The sequence below is a fragment of the Marmota flaviventris genome, chromosome 15, assembly GCF_047511675.1.
Source record: "Marmota flaviventris isolate mMarFla1 chromosome 15, mMarFla1.hap1, whole genome shotgun sequence".
NCBI classification, from domain to species: domain Eukaryota; kingdom Metazoa; phylum Chordata; class Mammalia; order Rodentia; family Sciuridae; genus Marmota; species Marmota flaviventris.
The window spans coordinates 27581429-27598080 of NC_092512.1; positions in this window are offsets into that span (position 1 = coordinate 27581429).

The window sequence follows — 16652 nt, forward strand, 5'->3', positions numbered from 1 at the left end:
ATACCGCCTGATTCACACTTCCTGCTTAGCATTGTTTTTGCTATTCTGGGTCTTTTATTTTTCCATATGAATTTCATGATTGCTTTCTCTATTTCTACAAGAAATGCCGTTGGGATTTTGATTGGCATTGCATTAAACCTATAGAGAACTTTTGGTAATATCGCCATTTTGATGATGTTAGTTCTGCCTATCCATGAACAGGGTATATTTTTCCATCTTCTAAGATCTTCTTCTATTTCTCTCTTTAGGGTTCTGTAGTTTTCATTGTATAAGTCTTTCACCTCTTTTGTTAGGTTGATTCCCAAGTATTTTATTTTTTTGAAGATATTGTGAATGGAGTGGTTGTCCTCATTTCCATTTCAGAGGATTTGTCGCTGATATACAGGAATGCCTTTGATTTATGCGTGTTGATTTTATATCCTGCCACTTTGCTGAATTCATTTATTAGCTCTAATAGTTTCTTTGTAGAGCCTTTTGGGTCTGCTAGGTATAGAATCATATCATCTGCAAATAGTGATAATTTAAGTTCTTCCTTTCCTATTTTTATGCCTTTAATTTCTTTCGTCTGTCTAATTGCTCTGGCCAGTGTTTCGAGAACTATGTTGAACAGAAGTGGAGAGAGAGGGCATCCCTGTCTTGTTCCAGATTTTAGAGGGAATGCCTTCAATTTTTCTCCATTCAGAATGATGCTAGCCTGAGGCTTAGCATAGATTGCTTTTACAATATTGAGGTATGTTCCTGTTATCCCTAGTTTTTCTAGAGTTTTGAACATAAAGCGATGCTGTACTTTGTCGAATGCTTTTTCCGCATCTATCGAGATGATCATATGGTTCTTATTTTTAAGTCTATTGATGTGGTGAATAACATTTATTGATTTCCGTATATTGAACCAGCCTTGCATCCCAGGGATGAATCCTCCTTGATCATGGTGTACAATTTTTTTGATATGTTTTTGTATCCGATTCGCCAGAATTTTATTGAGGATTTTTGCATCTAGGTTCATTAGAGATATTGGTCTGTAGTTTTCTTTCTTTGAAGTGTCTTTGTCTGGTTTAGGTATCAGGGTGATGTTGGCCTCATAGAATGAATTTGGAAGTTCTCCCTCCTTTTCTATTTCCTGAAGTAGCTTGAGAAGTATTGGTATTAGTTCTTCTTTAAAGGTTTTGTAAAATTCTGCTGTATACCCATCCGGTCCTGGGCTTTTCTTAGTTGGTAGTCTTTTGATGGTTTCTTCTATTTCCTCAATTGATATTGGTCTGTTTAGGTTTTCTATATCCTCCTGACTCAATCTGGGCAGATCATATGACTTAAGAAATTTATCTATGCCTTCACTATCTTCTAATTTATTGGAGTATAAGGATTCAAAATAGTTTTTGATTATCTTCTGTATTTCTGAAGTGTCTGTTGTGATATTGCCTTTTTCATCCCGTATGCTGGTAATTTGAGTTCTCTCTCTTCTTCTCTTCGCTAGCATCGCTAAGGGTCTGTCGATTTTGTTTATTTTTTCAAAGAACCAACTTTTAGTTTTGTCAATTTTTTCAATTGTTTCTTTTGTTTCGATTTCATTAATTTCAGCTCTGATTTTAATTATTTCTTGCCTTCTACTTCTTTTGCTGTTGTTTTGCTCTTCTTTTTCTAGGATTTTGAGATGAAGTATGAGATCATTTATTTGTTGGTTTTTTCTTTTTTTAAGGAATGAACTCCACGCAATGAATTTTCCTCTTAGAACTGCTTTCAATGTGTCCCATAGATTCCGATATGTTGTGTCTGTGTTTTCATTAATCTCTAAGAATTTTTTAATTTCCTCCTTGATGTCTTCTATAACCCATTGATCATTCAGTAACCTATTGTTCATTCTCCAAGTGATGTATGCTTTTTCCTTCCTTCTTTTATCGTTGATTTTCAGTTCCATTCCATTATGATCAGATAGGATGCATGGTATTATCTCTACTCCTTTATATTGTCTAAGAGTTTCCCTGTGACATAATATATGTTCTATTTTTGAGAAGGATCCATGTGCTGCTGAGAAAAAAGTGTAACTGCTTGATGTTGGGTGGTATATTCTATATATGTCAATTAAGTCTAGGTTATTAATTGTGTTATTGAGTTCTATAGTTTCCTTATTCAACTTTTGCTTGGAAGATCTGTCCAGTGGTGATATAGGTGTGTTGAAGTCTCCCATGATTATTGTGTGGTGGTCTATTAGACTCTTGAACTTGAGAAGAGTTTGTTTGACGAACATAGCTGCACCATTGTTTGGGGCATATATATTTATGATTGTTATGTCTTGTTGGTGTATGGTTCCCTTGAGCAGTATGTAGTGTCCCTCTTTATCCCTTTTGATTAACTTTGGCTTGAAATCTATTTTATTTGATATGAGTATGGATACTCCTGCTTGTTTCCGAAGTCCATATGAGTGATTTGATTTTTCCCAACCTTTCACCTTCAGCCTATGTATGTCTTTTCCTATCAAATGCGTCTCCTGTAGGCAGCATATTGTTGGGTCTTGTTTTGTGATCCATTCTACTAGCCTGTGTCTCTTGATTGGTGAGTTTAAGCCATTAACATTTAGGGTTATTATTGAGATATGGGTTGTTCTTCCAGCCATATTTGTTTATTTATGTTACTAAACATGGTTTGTTTTCCTCTTTGATTATTTTCCCCCCTTTACTGTCCTACCTCCCACTGTTGGTTTTCATTGTTATTTTCCATTTCCTCTTCCTGTAATGTTTTGCCAAGGATGTTTTGAAGAGATGGTTTTCTAGCTGCAAATTCTTTTAACTTTTGTTTATCGTGGAAGGTTTTAATTTCATCTTCCATCCTGAAGCTTAATTTCACTGGAAACACAATTCTTGGTTGGAACCCATTTTCTTTCAGTGTTTGAAATATGTTATTCCAGGATCTTCTAGCTTTCAGAGTCTGTGTTGAAAGATCAGCTGTTATCCTGATTGGCTTACCCCTAAATGTGATCTGCTTCCTTTCTCTTGTAGCTTTTAAAATTCTCTCCTTATTCTGTATGTTGGGCATCTTCATTATAATGTGTCTAGGTGCGGGTCTCTTATGATTTTGCACATTCGGCGTCCTGTAGGCTTCTAGGATTTGGGGTTCTGTCTCATTCTTCAAGTCTGGGAAGTTTTCTCGTATTATTTCATTGAATAGATTGCTCATTCCTTTGGTTTGAAACTCTGTCCCTTCCTGTATCCCAATGACTCTTAAATTTGGTCTCTTGATGTTATCCCATATTTCTTGGATGTTCTGCTCATGGTTTCTTAACAGTCTTGCTGAGCTGTCTATGTTCTTTTCAAGTTGAAATACTTTATCTTCATTGTCTGATGTTCTGTCTTCTAAGTGTTCTACTCTGCTGGTAGTATTCTCAATTGAGTTTTTAAGTTGGTTTATTGCTTCCTGCATTTCTAGGATTTCTGTTTGTTTGTTTTTTATAACCTCTATCTCCCTGTATAGTTGATCTTTTGCTTCTTGGATTTGTTTATGTAATTCATTGTTGAAGTGATCTTTCATTGTCTGATTTTGCTGTCTGATGTCTTCGTTGAGACTCCAGATCATCTGAAGCATGTATATCCTGAATTCTTTTTCTGACATTCCATCTGCTGCAGCTATTACCACTTCTAACGTTGAGTTGACCTGCATTGCTTGTGGTCCTTTCTTTCCTTGTCTCTTCATACTGTTCGCGTTCCTTTCTACTTGGTGAAACTGTTGTGCTATTGAATTTTCCCCCTATATATTTATATTGGTCTTGTATAGTTGCAAAGTCTCCCTCGCAGGCGCGGGCGGCGGCTCTGCCCCTCCTCCAATTGGGGCAATGTGCCTACCACGCCGGCAGGCCGCTGGGCCTGCTCTGCCGGTTGGTAGCAGTTCCGCCAACCTTGCAGTCGCGGGCGGCGGCTCTGTCCCTCTGCGGGCCGCTAGGCTTGTTCTGTCGGTCGTCGCAGTTCTGCCTACTTTGCAGGCGCAGGCAGAGGCACTGCCCCTCTGCAGGCCTCTGGGGCTGTACTGCCAGTGGGTCACAGGTCCGCCTACCTTGCAGGTGCGGTGGGGGGGGGGGGCGGCTCTACCCTTCCTCAGGCCACTGGGCCTGTTCTGTCTCTCGGTTGCAGGTCTGGCCTGTTCTGATGGTGGTCACAGTTCCGTCTACCTTGCAGGCGCGGGGGGGAGGGGGCGGCTCTGCCTCTCAGCAGGCCGCTGCTCCACTTCTGCCGGTGGGTCGCAGGCCCGCCTACCTTGCAGGAGTGATTGGAAGCTCTGCCCCTCCGCGGGCCACTGGGCCTTTTCTGTCGGTGGTCACAGTTCCGCCTACCTGGCAGGCGCGGGGGGTGGGGGCCGGCTCTGCCCCTCTGCAGGCCGCTGGGTCTGCTCTGTGCGTGGTCACAGTTCCCTCTACCTTGCCGATGCAGGGGGAGGGGGCGGTTCTGCCTCTCAGAAGGCCGCTGCTCCTCTTCTGCCGGTGGGTCGCAGGTCCGCCTACCTTGCAGGAGTGATTGGAAGCTCTGTCCCGCCGCAGGCCACTGGGCCTTTTCTGTCGGTGGTCACAGTTCCCCTACCTGGCAGGCGCGGGGGGTGGGGGGCGGCTCTGCCCCTCAGCAGGCCGCTGGGCCTGCTCTGTGGGTGGTCACAGTTCCCTCTACTTTGCCGGCGCAGGGGCAGGGGGCAGCTCAGCCTTTCAGCAGGCTGCTGCTCCTCTTCTGCCGGTGGGTCGCAGGCCCGCCTACCTTGCAGGAGTGATTGGGAGCTCTGTCCCGCCGCGGGCCACTGGGCCTTTTCTGTCGGTGGTCACAGTTCCGCCTACCTGGCAGGCGCGGGGGGTGGGGGGCGGCTCTGCCCCTCAGCAGGCCGCTGGGCCTGCTCTGTGCGTGGTCACAGTTCCCTCTACCTTGCTGGTGCAGGGGGAGGGGGCGGCTCTGCCTCTCAGCAGGCCGCTGCTCCTCTTCTGCCGGTGGGTCACAGGCCCGCCTACCTTGCAGGAGTGATTGGGAGCTCTGTCCCGCCGCGGGCCACTGGGCCTTTTCTGTCGGTGTTCACAGTTCCCCTACCTGGCAGGCGCGGGGGGTGGGGGGCGGCTCTGCCCCTCAGCAGGCCGCTGGGCCTGCTCTGTGGGTGGTCACAGTTCCCTCTACTTTGCCGGCGCAGGGGGAGGGTCGGCCTGTTTTGGTGTTTTATTTTCTCCATAAGAATCATTAATAAATGTCTGAATTGAAATAATGTAAGAGATTTCACCCTGTTAACCCCTAATGTCATGATTAGTAACATTAGCTTTTCTTCTGTGAAATGCTGTACACTTCTGTGCTCTCTGCCCCATTCTGACCATTTTCAACCTACCAGTGGCACTACACAGGCTATTTTAATGGTCCTGAGTTTAGTTATTCTCTCTCAGAGTTTTCCAGAAATGATCGCTATTTCTTCCACTATTATATAAAAGATCTCTCTAACTTGTCTAATAGATGACTAAAGAAAGTATGAATAATTCTTGCTATTCCTTAAAATAGAAGGAAAAGAAAACATTTCTAAGAAAAGTAAGTTAAGTATGAAGTCTCTGTGGTACAAATGAATCTGATTTTGAGGAAAGTTATGTAATTAGGGTATTATTCCTCAGCAAGTAAATTTGACCAAATGCATAGCAATGAAAATAATAATGATATTTTAAAAGTATACACAACTTTATATGATTTTATCCTTTAACACTCAAATTAACAGATTAATATATTATAGTACGTTAGTTACTGTGTATATGTACACTACACACACGTACACATAATTTTTGTTCAGAGTCTATTCCTATTTCTTGAATGGCATTTTTTCCCATCACATATTTTATATATTATAATAGTCATAGGTTTTTATGGTTAATCTTGGTTGTTAATCTGACTAGATTGAGAGATACCTGGAAAGTTGATAAAGCACACTTCTGGGAGTGGCTGTGAGGAGTTTCCTCACAGATGACTTGCATGCTTTGCTGTGAAATAACAGGAAAGAAACCCTGCCCTGAATGTGAGTGGCACCAGGCAACAGCTGGATGCCCAGAGGCAACAAAAAGTGGTAGGAAGAAGGAGGAAGCTAATGTACACATGCAAGCTTGGTTCTTCTCTAGGGAGTGGATTTTAATGCTCCCATTACTCATGGATATGAGACTTCATATTTTTCAGTCTCTGAATGTGGAATCCTACCAGCAAGTCTCCAGTCTTCCTATTCAGACCATAAATGCATCATTGGTCTCCCTTGTTCTGAGATATCAAGTTTCACAGGCTGAGCAGCTACTGGTTTTCTCAGTTCTCAAGCTTTTTGATGGCCATTGTGGGAATATGCAGCCTTTGATCATGAAAGCCAATCTAATAAATACCCTCTTCTAATTATACAACAAAATATTTTATATATATTATTGTTTCTGTTTTTTATAATTATACATGTAATAAAATGATTATATATATATACATATATATATATATATATATATATATATGTATGTATATATATATATATAAAATCATACATAATTTTATATAACAGAATACATATATTCACCACAGTTGTTTCTGTTCCTCTGGAAAATCCTGATTAATACACTTGTTATTGCAATAAATTTTGGACTCATGGGTTAGTCAACTTTCCATTACCATAACAATGCCTGAGATAATCAATTTACAAAGAGTAATGGAGTTGTTTTTGGCTTCTGGTTTTAGAGGTTTCAGTCCATGATTGATTGGCCTCACTGATTTAGGGCATGTGGCAAGGCAGGGAGTGCAACTATGGGAATGCATGTAATACAATTCACACCATGGCCAAGAAGTGAAGAAGAAACAAGGAAGAGGGCAGGATCCCACAACCATCTTTGGGACATGCCTTCAATGATCTAAAGTTCTCCCACTAAAGTCTAACTCTTAAAAGTTGGGATTCTGTCTCATTCTTCAATTCTGGGAAGTTTTCTCGTATTATTTCATTGAATAGACTGCTCATTCCTTTGGTTTGGAGCTCTGTACCTTCCTGTATCCCAATGACTCTTAAGTTTGGTCTCTTAATGTTATCCCATATTTCTTGGATGTTCTGCTCATGATTTCTTAACAGTCTTGCTGAGCTGCCTATGTTCTTTTCCAGTTGAAATACTTTGTCTTCATTGTCTGATTTTCTATCTTCTAAGTGTTCTACTCTGCTGGTAGTATTCTCCATTGAGTTTTTAAGTTGGTTTATTGCTTCCTGCATTTCTAGGGTTTCTGTTTGTTTGTTTTTTATAACCTCTATCTCCCTGTATAGTTGATCCTTTGCTTCCTGGATTTGTTTGCGTAATTCATTGTCGAAGCGATCTTTCATTGTCTGATTTTGCTGTTTAATGTCTTCCTTGATACTCCAGATCATCTGAAGCATGTATATCTTGAATTCTTTATCTGACATTCCATCTGCTGCAGGTGTTACCTCTTCTAAAGTTGCGTTGACCTGCATTGCTTGTGGTCCTTTCTTTCCTTGTCTTTTCATACTGCTTGCGTATCTTTCCTGCAGGCGCGGGCGGCGGCTCTGCTCTCTCCTTATTCCAATTGGGGTGTCGTGGCTACCACGCTGGCAGGTTACTGGGCCTGTTCTGGGCGCTGGCGGCGGCTCTGTTCTGCCCCTACTCCAATTGGGGTGACGAGTGTACCACGCCGGCAGGCCACCGGGCCTGATCCGCCGGTCGGTTGCAGGTTTGCCTACCCTGCAGGCGCGGGCGGCGGCTCTACTCTGCCCCTACTCCAAATGGGGTGACGTGTCTGTCGTACCGGCAGGCCACTGGGCCTGTCCCGCTGGTCGGTCGCAGATCTGCCCACCTTTCGGGCATGGGTGGAGGCTCTGCTCTGCCCCTACTCCAATTGGGGTGTCGTGACTACCCCGCCTGCAGGACGCTGGGCCTGTTCCTGGCACAGGCGGCGACTCTGCTCTGCCCCTACTCCAATTAGGGTGGTGTGTGTACCACGCCGGCAGGCTCCTGGGCCTGATCCGCCGGTCTGTTGCAGGTCTGCCTACCTTGGAGGCGCGGGCGGCGGATCTGCCCTGCCCCTCCTACCATGCCTGCGGACCCCTGGGCCTGATCTGCAGGTTGGTCACAGGTCTGCTCACCCTGCGGGCACGGGTGGCGGTTCTGCTCCGCCCCCACTCCAATTGGGGTCACGTGACCACCACACCGGCAGGGCCTGATCCGGGCGTGGGAGAAGGGCTGGCCCCGCCTAGGGTGGAAGGCCGGTTCGGAGGGGGCAGCTGGGTCTCCAGGGTTTTGTTGCCCTCCTGTCCTGCAGAAGGCCGGTCTGGAGTTCCTCGGGTCGGGACCAGGGTGAGCCTATCCAAACCTTCGGCATTGGGACGTGGGTCAAGCGACGCGGAGCCCGCCGCAGCGACATTTAGCAAGAGACACGCAACCAGGGAATTCCTCACATTTAAACCACAGTGATAATATTCCAATCTTCTATTTTTGGATGTGAAACAGAATAGTTTCTGAATTTAGGGCATTTTTAATTCTTTATTATCCCTTTCTCATTCTCTCTACTCCAACTCAAAAGATTATAATCCAAAATTTTTAAGTATTCTTTCACCCAAATCAAGAAGCAGATTAACAAAACCAGATATTAATTGTAGTGTAAAATTTTTGTAAAACCACAAATATGTTCTATATGTTCTTATTATACTTTATTTTTGTTTAATCCACAGAGAACCGATTTATACATTGCATCTACAGGGATGATTTTGATTGCATTGAGAATCCAATCATATTTTATTTCACATAGTTTGTAACAAACATTCCACAACCAAGTATTAAGTAGTTGCTCATTTTCCCAAAGAGTATCAGTTCCATCTTAACCATATGTAATATATAAAAATTTGAATATTATTGATAGTTTCTGAGCTATTTTATTTCAATTCTCCATTTTTTCTGTGCATCTGCCAATAAAACATTTTCATCAGCAATAGAATTTTTAAAAAGGGTTCTCAAATAAAGTATATGTGTGTGTGTGTGTACACACACACACACACACACTACTACATATATCATTTGCACCTTGGCTATTCTTCTATTCTAATACATATATTTATATCTTTTAAAATTGATTGTAATTTATTTCTTTTTTATTAAAGTATTTATTCTAAAGTACTTGTTATACATGATGACAGAATGCAATTCATTTCATGTTACATATATAGAGCACAATTTTTCAAGTCGCTGATTGTACACAAAGTATTTTCACATCATTAGTGTCGTTATACATATACTTAGGGTAATGATGTCTAACTCATTCCACCATCATTCCTACCCCCATACCTCCTCCTTTTCTCTCCATCCCCTTTTCCCTATCCAAAGTTCCTCCATTTGTCCCATGCTCTCCCACTTATCACCACTATGAGTCAGCATCCTCATATCAAAGAAAACATCTGGTCTTTGGTTTTGGGGATTGGCTTGCTTCACTAAGGATTATATTCTCCAGCTTCATCCATTTACCTGCAGATACCATGATTTTATTTTCTTTTAATGCTTAGTAATGTTCTGTTGTGCATAGTTTGTACAGTTCTGTTGTGTATAATTTCCCTATCCATTCATCTACTGAAGAGCATCTAGGTTGGTTCCATAATTTCCATTGTGAATTGTGCTGCTATAAACATTGATATGGCTATGTCCCTGTAGTAGCTGACTTAGGTCTTTTGGGTATAAACCAAGGAGTGGGATAGATGGGTCAAATGGTGGTTCCATTCCAAGTTTTCCAAGGAATCTCCATACTGCTTTCCTGATTGTATTGGCTGCACCAATTTGCAGTCCCACCAGCAAAGTATGAGTGTGACTTTTTCCCCACATACTCACAAACACTTTTTGTTATTTGTATTCTTAATAGCTGCCATTCTATTTTTTTTTTGGGGGGGGCTATTGTAAATGGGGTGACTGGAGTGAGATGAAACCTTAGAGTAGTTTTGAATTGCATTTCTCTAATTGCTAAAGATGTGGAACATTTTTTTCATATGTTTCTTGATTGATTGTATATCCTGTTCTGAATAATATCTGCTTAGTTCCTTGGCCCATTTATTGATTAAGTTATTTTTTTTTCGCTGTTGTTTTGTTTTGTTTTTGGTGTTAAAGTTTTTGAATGCTTTATATATCCTAGAGATTAGTGCTCTATTTGATGGGCTTATGGTAAAGATTTGCTCCCATTCCGTAGGCTCGCTACTCACCTCATTGATTGTTTCTTTTGCTGAGAAGAAACTTTTTAGTTTGAATTCATCCCATTTATTGATTCTTGGTTTTAATTCTTGTGCTACAGGAGACTAACTAAGAAGTTTGGGGCCTAATCTGAAATGATGAAGATTTGGGCCTACTTTTTCTACCATTAGGCACAAGATCTCTAGTTTAATTCCTAGGTTATTAATCCACTTTGAGTTGAGTTTTGGGCATGGTGAAAGATAAAGCTTTAATTTCATTTTATTGTATGTGGATTTCCAGTTTTCACAACACCATTTGTTGAAGAGGCTATCTTTTCTCCAATGTATGTTTTTGGTGCCTTTGTCTAATATAAGATATCTCTGTTATGTGAGTTAGACTCTGTGTTCTCTATTCTGTACCATTGGTCTATAGGTCTATTTGGTGCCAATATCATGCTGGTTTTGTACTATTGCCCTGTATTACATAGTTTTAAGTCTGGAATAATAATGCCACCAGCTTCACTCTTCTTGCTAAAGATTGCTTTGGCTATTCTGGGTCTCTTATTTTTCCTTATGAATTTCATGATTGGTTTTTCTATTTCTATAAGGAATGCCATTGGGATTTTAATTGGGATTGCATTGAATCTGTATAGTGCTTTTGGTATTATAGTCACTGTGACAATATTAATTCTGCCTATCCAAGAACAAGGTAGATCTTTCCATCTTCTAAGGTCTTCTTTAATTTCTTCCTTTGGTGTGTTGCCATTTTCATTGTAGAAGTCTTTCACCTTTTTTATTAAATTTATTCCCAAGTATTTTATTTTTTGAGGCTATTGTAAATGGGGTAAACTACTATGGATACACCATTGCTAAATTTCTCTTTTGAGAGACACTGTGGGACACCGGCCTGTGCAGGGCCCAGGCAAACATCAGACCACCACTTTCCCAATGGGGCAGACTTTCGCCAGAGTCTAGCCTCTGGTGCTGGACCACCCCTTCTGACCAGTGGACTACTGTGGGAATCAAGATTCACCCCAAATTGCCCATACCAGCCCATGTAGGATCCAGGTTCTCAGTAGGCCCGCTTCACCCTTCCATTGGAGGGGCAGACAGACACAACTAGAGCCTAACCTCTGGTGCAAAACTGGCCCTTCCAACCAGGAGACATCTGCTGCGGGAGGTCAAGCCCAGAGATCCAGATTCAACCACAGCCCCCTGTGCTGGACTCAGGCACACAGCAGTCCCAGTTTACCCCTCCCCAGGTGGGACAGACACCCAACAGAGACTGGCCTCTGGCACAGGATTACCCCTTCCAACCAGCAGACTACCATGGGAGGTCAAACCCAGAAGCCCAGATCCACCCACTCCAACTTACACAGGACCCAGATCCAGGATGCAGTAGCATTCATTGAGGGACAATCTGCCCGGGTACTACAAAAATATTGGGAAAAAACTGTAATATCTCAGATCCACACTGCAAGAAAGGAAGACACATAGATAACATGAAAAGACAAGGGAGGAACATGCCCCAAACAAACCAGGACAATATAATAACAGAACCCATGGACAGCGAAGTTAATGAAATGTCAGAGAAGGAATTCAGAGGGTTCATAATTAAAATTATCTGTGAGTTAAACAATGATCTAAATGAGCAAATATAAGCAAAAATTGATCACTCCAACAATGAGATAAGAGAGCAAATAAAGGTAGCAAAAGATTACTTCAAGAGATTGATAGAGACTCTGAAAAAAAATCAATCAGAAATTCTTGAAATGAAGGATACAATAAATCAGATTTAAAAACTCAATAGAAAGCATAACCAACAGACTAGATCACTTGGAAGAAATGTCAGATAATGAAGACAAAGTACAATCTGGAAAATAAAGTTGATCACACAGTGAAGAAATTTAGAAACCATGAACAGAATTATGGGACAGCATCAAAAGTCCAAATCTAAGAGTTATTGGGATAGAGGAAGGCACAGAGTTCTGAACCAAAGGAATGCACAATATCTTCAATGGGAAAATTCCCTAAGCATAAAGAACGAATTGGAAAACCAAATACAAGAGGCTTACAGGACACACAATGTACAAAGTTACAATAGATCTACACCAAGGCACATTATAATGAAAATGCCTAGCAAACAGAATAAGGATAGAATCTTAACAACCGCAAGAGAGAGATTTAGATCACATATAGGGGGAAACCAATTCAAATCTCAGCAGATTTTTCAACCCAGACTCTCAAAGCCAGGTGATTATGGAACAACATATACCAAGCTCTAAAAGAAAACGGTTGCCAACCAAGAATCTTATATCCAGCTAAAATAAGCTTTAGGTTTGATGATAAAATAAAAACCTTTCATGATAAAAGTTAAAAGAAATTACAACTAGAAAGCCTGCACTACAGAACATCCTCAGCAAAATATTTAAAGAAGAAAAAATGAAAACTAATAATGAAAATCAGCAGAGGGAAGGATTACACTAAAGGAAAATCTAATCAGAAGAGAAATTAAGTCACATTAAATACCAAAAATAAACCAAAATGACTGGGAATGAAAATCATGTATCAATAATAACCATGAATGTTAATGGCCTAAACTCACCAATCATAGATGAGCAGATTGTATCAAAAAAAAAAAAAAAGACCCAAGAATAAGCTGCCTCCAAGAGACTCATCTCATAGAAAAAAAGACTGAAGGTGAAGGATTGGGAAAAATCATACCACTCACAAGGGTTGCAGAATAAGCAAGGGTTTCCATCCTTGTATCAAATAAAATAGACTTCAAAGTAAAGTCAATCAAAAAGGATAAAGAAGAACACTACATACTGCTCAAGGGAATCATACACCAACAAGACTTAACAATTATAAATATATATGCCCCAAATAATGAATCAGCTATGTTCATTAAACAAACTCTTCTCAAGTTCAAGAGTCAAATAGACTACAACACAATAATTTTGGGTGACTTTACCACACCTCTTTCATCACTAGATAGATCTTCCAAACAAAAGCTGAACAAAGAAATATAGAACTCAATAGTACAATCAATAACTTAGACTTAACTGACATATATAGAATATTCTATCCTTCAATTAAAGAATATACTTTCTTCTCAGCAGCACATGAATTATTCTCTAAAATAGACCATATACTATACCACAAAGCAACTCTTAGCAAATGTCATAATGGAATTAAATTAGATATCAATGAGAAAATAAGAAATAACGTTCACTCTGACACCTGGAGAGTAAATAATATGCTACTGAATAAGCAATGGGTTACAGAAGACATCAAGGAGGAGATTAAAAATTTTTAGAGGTGAATGAGAACACAGGTACAACATATTGAAATCTCTGGGACACTATAAAATTAGTTCTTAGAGGAAAGTTCTTTGCACGGAGGTTATTCCTTAAAATAAAAAAAAGTCAACAAATAAATGACTTAACACTACATCTCAAAGCCCTAGAAAAAGAAGAACAAATCAACACCAAAAGCAGCAGAAGACAGGAAATAATTAAAATCAGAGCTGAAATCAGTGAAATTAAAACAAAACAAATTGAAAAAATTGACAGAACAAAAAGTTGGTTCTTTGAAAAAAATACATAAAATTTTAGACCCTTAGCCATGTTAATGACGAGAGAGAAATAACTCACATCAATAACATACGTGGTGAAAAAGGAAATATTACAACAGACACTATAGAAATACAGAAGGTAATTAGAAATTATTTTGAAAACTTGTACTCTAATAAAATAGAAAATATCAAAGGCATAAACAAGCTTCTAGAGTCATACAATTTACCCAAATTGCATCAGGATGCTATACACAATTTAAACTGATCAATTTTAAGCAAGGAAATAGAAGACACTATCAGAAGCCTACCATCCAAAAAAACCCAGGACTGAATGGATACACAATCAAGTTCTATAAGACCTTTAAAGAAGAACTAATACCAATACTCTTCAATTTATTTCAGGAAATAGAAAAAGAGGCAGCGCTTCCAAATTTTTATAAGGCCAATATCACCCTGATTCCAAAACCAAGCAAAGAGACATCAAAAAAGAGAACTTCAGGCCAATATCTCTAATGAATATACATACAAAATTCTCAATAAAATTCTGGCAAATCGCAAATCGAACACAAAAATATATCAAAAAGATAGTAGACCACAATCAAATGGGGTTCACTCTAGGACTGCAAGATTGGTTCAACCTACAGAAATCAATAAATGTAATTCATCACAGCAATAGACTTAAAGGAAAGAACCATATGATCATCTCAATAGATGCAGAAAAAGCTTTTGACAAAATACAGCATCCTTCATGTTCAAAACACTGGAAAAACTAGGGATAACAGAGTTATGTCTCAACATTGTAAAATCTATCTATGCTAAGCCCAGGCCAACTTCATTCTAAATGGCAAAAAATTGAAAGTATTTCCTCTAAAAACTTGAACAAGACAGAGATACTCTCTTTCACCATTTCTATTTAACATAGTTCTTGAAACAATGGTCAGAACAATTAGATGAAAAAAATTAAAGAGATACGAATAGGTAAAGAAGAACTCAAATTAACACTACGTGTTGATGATATGATTCTATACCTAGAAGAACCAAAAAATTTCCACCAGAAAACTTCTAGAACTAGTAAATGAATTCAGCAAAGTAGCAGGACACAAAGTCAACATTCATAGATCAAAGGCATTTCTGTACATCAGTGACAAATCCTCTAAAAGGGAAACGAGGAAAACTATCCCATTTACAATAGCTCCCCCCAAAAAAACTTGGAAATTAACTTAACAAAAGAGATTAAAGACCTCTACAATGAAAATTGCAGAATGCTAAAGAAAGAAATTAAAGTAGACCTTAGAAGATGCAAAGATCTACCTTGCTCTTGGATAGGCAGAATTAATATTGTCAAAATGACCTTTCTACCAAAATCACTATACAGAATTAATGCAATTCCAATCAAAATCCCAATGACATTCCTCATAGAAATAGAAAAATCACTCATGAAATTCATCTGGAAAAATAAGAGACCCAGAGTAGTTAGTAATCCTTAGAAAGAAGGCATCACTATACCAGACATTAAACTCCACTACAGAGCATTAGTAACAAAAACAGCATGATATTGGCACCAAAATAGACTTTTAGACCAATAGTACAGAATAGAGGACACAGAGACTAACCCTCATAATTACAGTTATCTTATATTTGACAAAGGCGACAAAAATGTACATTGGAGAAAAGATAGCCTTTGCAACAAAGGGTTCTGGGAAATCTGGAAATCCATATGCAATAAAATGAAATTAAACCCCTATCTCTCACCATACACAAAACTCAACTCAAAGTGGATCAAGGACCTAGGAATTAAACTAGAGATTCTGTGTCTATTAGAAGAAAACGTAGGCCCAAAACTCCATCATGTCGGATTAGGCCCCAACTTCCTTTATAAGACTCCTATAGTGCAAGAATTAATATCAAGAATCAATAAACGGGATGGATTCAAATTAAAAAGCTTCCTCTCAGCAAAAGAATCAATCAGTGAGGTGAATAGAGAGTCTACTAATTGGAAAAAAATTCTTATCACAAGCACGTCAGATAGAGCACTAATCTCCAGAATACATAAAGACTCCAAAATCTTAACACCAACAAAACAAATAACCCAATCAATAAATGGGCCAAGGAACTAAACAGACATTTCTCAGAAGAAGATGTACAATCAATCAACAAACATATGAAAAAAATGTTCAACATATCTAACAATTAGAGAAATGCAAATCAAATCTACTCTAAGATTTCATCTCACACCAGGCAGATCACAGCTATTAAGAATACAAACAATAAGTGATGGCAAGGATGTGAGGAAGAAGGCATACTCAGACATTGCTAGTGAGACTGCAAATTGGTGCAGCCAATATGAAAAGCAGTATGTAAAATCCTTGGAAAACTTGGAATGGAACCACCATTTGACCTAGCTATTCCACTCTTCAGTCTATGCCCAAAGCACTTAAAAACAGCATACTACAGGGTCACAGCCACATCAATGTTTATAGCAGCATAATTCACAATAGCTAAACTGTGGAACCAACCTAGATGCCCTTCAAGAAATGATTGGATAAAGAAAATGTGGTATGTATACATAATGGGAATTATTCAGCATTAAAAGATAATAAAATCATGGCATTTGCAGATAATTGGATGAAGCTGGAGGATATAATGTCAAGTGAAATTAGCCAATTCGAGAAAACCAAATGCCAAATGATTTCTCTGATTTAAGGATGCTGATCCATAATATGCTGTGGGGGAGGAGGGATGGGAGGATTAAATGAACTCTAGATAAGTCAAAGAGGAAAATGGGAAGGAGAGGAAGGGAGGGAGCATAGGGGACGGAAACATGGTGGAATGCTATGGTCAGCATTACCCTAAGTACATGTATGAAGACATGAAGGATGTGAATCTACTTGTGTACAACCAGAGATATAAAAAATTGTCC